This window comes from Cucurbita pepo, unplaced genomic scaffold, assembly GCF_002806865.2.
Source record: "Cucurbita pepo subsp. pepo cultivar mu-cu-16 unplaced genomic scaffold, ASM280686v2 Cp4.1_scaffold000899, whole genome shotgun sequence".
Lineage (NCBI taxonomy): Eukaryota > Viridiplantae > Streptophyta > Magnoliopsida > Cucurbitales > Cucurbitaceae > Cucurbita > Cucurbita pepo.
Genome location: NW_019647107.1, coordinates 4,761 through 8,739, shown reverse-complemented (window position 1 = coordinate 8,739; position 3,979 = coordinate 4,761). Strand labels below are relative to the sequence as shown.

Genomic DNA, 3,979 nt, shown 5'->3' with positions numbered 1-3,979 from the left:
TGTATGTTAGACTTCCTATTAAATAGTCTAGTGATTTTACAAGTATTTCATTATAATTTTATTTTGATTTTTTATTTTTCATGTTGTAAACTTTAGTAATGGATCCATCCATTATTTATTTTTTATTAAGAAAATTTCTTAATAAAGAAGAAATATAAAAAGGCTAAACAAATAATTACTTTGAATTCAACACGTTTTAGACCTAATTTAATTTTTTAGATGGTAAACTTTTTCCATCCAATAAATACTTATCAAATAATGAATTCGCCTAATCTAATCATAAAATATTCATCTTACGTTGATTCGAATTGTTCGAGTAATTTAATAAAAATAAATTGATAACTTGTTTTTAAATACCAATTTAGATGACTTAGTTCTTGGAGTAACTATTTTAACACTCTAATACACATAAAATAATTTCTAAAAAACAAACAACAAAAACAAGATGTCAAATTTAAAAAGTTCTCGCTACAAGTTATATTTTTCTAAAGAGTATGTTGGGCTAATATTCTATGTAAATCCAACCATTTCATTTACCACCCAATTTTTAACCCTTTAAATAATAATAATAATAAATCCCTTTCCTATTTTTTATTCCTAAATTATCCTATAAAATCCTTTGTCCCCCAATCTAAAAATCATAAACTCGCAAACAAAATTCATCATGGATCTTCCTCCAAAACCCACAAAACTCAATGTAATGTTTCTTCTTCTTTCTCTTTGAATTTCATTTTCTTTTTCTTTGTTTTCTTTCCATTGATCTTGTGGGCCTCGCTTGTTCTTCTACTTTCATTGGTTTTTGTCTGGAATCACTTCAAATGATTGTGGGTTTTTGTTCAAAACCCCGAATGGTTTATTGAAGAACTTTTTTTCCCGTGGATCCTTACTATTCTCGATCAAATTCGAAAATGTAACCAACAAAAAGAGATTGAATCATCTTTGATTTTTTTCGGTAGGTTACAGCAGCGAGAATCTCGGTCGTGATCGTACTGGCATTGGTGAGCTTAGCCACCGTGGACGCTATGAATCCGCGTCTAAGTTCGAACTCCCTGGAATTTCAGGCGATCAATTGTCGGAAACACTCAGCGTTGTTAACGGAGTTTGGCGGCGTCGGCGACGGAGTAACTTCAAATACTCACGCGTTCCGAAAAGCGATTGAACATCTCAGCACAATGGCGGCAGATGGCGGAGCTCAATTGGTCGTGCCGCCGGGAAAATGGCTGACCGGAAGTTTTAATCTGACTAGCCATTTCACACTTTTTATCGATAAAGAAGCTAAAATTCTTGCATCCCAGGTTCGACCTATCGAGTATTTTATTTTTATAAACCTAACACCTTTGGGAGTGGTGATTTGAATTTTAATCTTTAATCCAAAATAAATGAGTTAGATTTGTTCCTCATAATTTAATGGTGCAGAATTAATCAGAATGGCCACTTGTGAAAATTCTCCCATCTCATGGGAAGGGAAGAGATGCTCCTAATGGACGGTACAGCAGCCTCATCTTTGGAACTAATTCACCGATGTGGTTATCACCGGTGATTATTATTTTCTTACCTTTTAACATGGTTTGCAAAATTATAATTGGCTTCAATGCTATCATAATTAAATAAAAAAAATTAAGGTAACTAAAAACATAAGAAAAACATTTATAGAAAATAAAGTTGGGTTGGTGGCATAGTGCAGGTAACAACCGTACAATCTACGGGCAGGGATCTTCTTGGTGTGAAAAGTTTAAGAAAGGGGAGCTCAAGGTAACACGGTCATATGTGATCGACATCATGTACTCTAATTAAATCCAGATCTCGAATCTCACTTTGATTGACTCACCTTCTTGGTTCGTCCATCCGATTTATAGCAGGTTTGGCTATTTGGCTTCAGTCCCATTATCCTTGTATTTTAGGATTATGCTTTAAAAAAAGTATTCAAATTACTCCGACCAAAAAGAATTTTTAATTATATATCATAATATGGGTGAAAAATGCAAAAATGTGATTATCCAAGGGCTCACCATCTTGGCTCTAGTCACTGTACCCAACACCGACGAAATCAATTCAGGTTCCCTTCTTCTTCTCCTTTAAAACCTTAGGGTTCTTTTCTTCCTCAATCCCTCTCCCTAGTTCTCCATTCAATTTATCAGATTCTTGTTCCAACACTCGAATCGAAGACTGCTACATTGTCTCCGATGACGATTGTATCGCCATCAAGAGCGGATGGGACCAATACGGTATCAAGTTCGGAATGCTGACCGAGGATCTCGTTATTCTCCACCTCACTTACATCTCACCAGATTCTGCAGGTATTGCCCTTGGCAGCGAAATGTCCGGCGAAATCCGGTACGTCAAGATCGAAAACGTTATAGCAATCAACAAACAGTCTGCCGTCAGAATCAAAACCGCTCGCGGACGAGGCGGTTTCGTCAAGGACATTTTCGTCCGAAGAATGTTTCTATCCACGATGAAATACATCTTCTGGATAACTGGAGACTACAAATTGCATGCGGATGACAAGTTCGATCCCTCGACATTGCCATTGATTAAGAACATTAATTACAGAGATATGGTGGCCGAGAATGTTAATATGTCGACAAATTTTGCAGGATTTCAGGAGATCCATTCACGGATATTTGTGCTTCGAATGTAAAGATTGGATTGTCGGTGACGCCTAAAAAGTTGCAGTGGAGCTGTACGAACATTGAGGGATTTAGTAGCGATGTGGATCCGCCGCCATGTGCTCCGCTGGCTAAGGCAGCGAAAAGCGATGGATGTGACTTTCCCGAAGATCAGTGCTGATTGAGAATGTTCAGTTCGAATCATGCTTGGTTGAAATTCCTACCATTTCGTAAAGACTTTATATTTTTTTTTATTCTATGGAATAAATGATAATGATTACCATTGTTCTCAAAGAGTAAGGATATCTCTTAACTCGACAATTGATATCAAATGTGGATCACTATTTACTATGCAAAAATGCATATAAGTAGAGATATCTCCGGCTAATTAGTTCGTAAAGAATTATTCCACAAATGAAACATTATTCACTATTTCCTAAATTGCATAGTCAAGTTATGCCTCTTAATACCATTGCGGTGAATGTGGATCGAACACGTTACCTTCAAATATTCAATCTAACGCTCTCCCAACTGAGCTATCCTCGTTATTTACCAATGTAAAAATGCAGAAGAGAGATATCCCCGCTAATTAGTTGAGTTATGCTTAACTCGACAATTGATTACAATCAAAAGTAATATGTGTAACTTTCTATCAAAGTTTAAATCGTAAAGAAATATTTCACAAATAAAACATTCACTATTTATTAGATTGCATAGTCAAGTTGTGCATCTTGAAACCACTGCGGTGAATATGGATCGAACATATGACCTTCAGTCTGACTCTCTCCCTATCTTTTCAAAGTTTAAATCGTAAATTAATACTCTTTATTAAGGTCAAAATAGTCTAACTAAGACTCTCAACACCATTGCAGTGAATGTGGATCAAACACGTGACCTTCAGATCTTCAGTCTAACGTTCTTCCAACTGAGCTATCCCAACAATTTTATATAATAAAAATGCATAAGTAGGACTATCCACGTTGTGTACGCAATTGGTTAACTTTGTTGTCAAAATTTAAATCCTAAAGAAATATTAAACAAAGAAAATATTCACTATTATTAAGATCAAATAGTCTAATTAAGCCTTTCGACACCAATGCAGTGAACGTGGATCGAACAAAGTTTAAATCGTAAAGAATATTTCACAAAGAAAATATTGCAGAGTCAAGTTATGGCTCTCGATACCATTGCGGTGAATGTGGATCGAACGTGACCTTCAGATCTCTAGTCTAACGCTCTCCCAACTGAGTTATCCCCGCTGTTTATTAATGTAAAAATGCATAAGTAGAGTTATCCCCTAATTAGTTGAATATGCATAAATCCTCAATTTATTACCATCAAAATTAATAATGGGTAACTTTGTTATCAAA

The 3,979-nt window shown here is 35.4% G+C and overlaps 1 pseudogene; it reads left to right on the top strand.

Annotated features, from left to right (window-relative positions):
* Positions 1 to 663: 663 nt before the first annotated feature.
* On the top strand, positions 664 to 2,790 carry LOC111785998 (annotated as a pseudogene).
* Positions 2,791 to 3,979: the final 1,189 nt, after the last annotated feature.